Here is a 252-nt window from a genome sequence, read left to right on the forward strand (position 1 = left end):
TCAGTGTTGAGAGGGTGCGGCCGGAGAGGTGTGTGCGCTGGGTGCTGTCACAGCAGGCCCCCTCGGTGGGTGCGTAAGGACCCCGGCCGCCCTCCTCCATACCCAGGAGGGTGCTGATGGTGAAACGGCCGCTGCAGCGGGCTGGGGCGGTCGGCAGCTCCGGGATGGGCAGCTCAGCCATTGCCCCTGCCCAGGTGCCTGCCAGGCGAGGGTTGGGGCGGAGAGGGGCTCGCCGGCTTTATACCCCGAACA

This window comes from Cariama cristata, unplaced genomic scaffold, assembly GCF_000690535.1.
Source record: "Cariama cristata isolate BGI_N322 unplaced genomic scaffold, ASM69053v1 scaffold3185, whole genome shotgun sequence".
Lineage (NCBI taxonomy): Eukaryota > Metazoa > Chordata > Aves > Cariamiformes > Cariamidae > Cariama > Cariama cristata.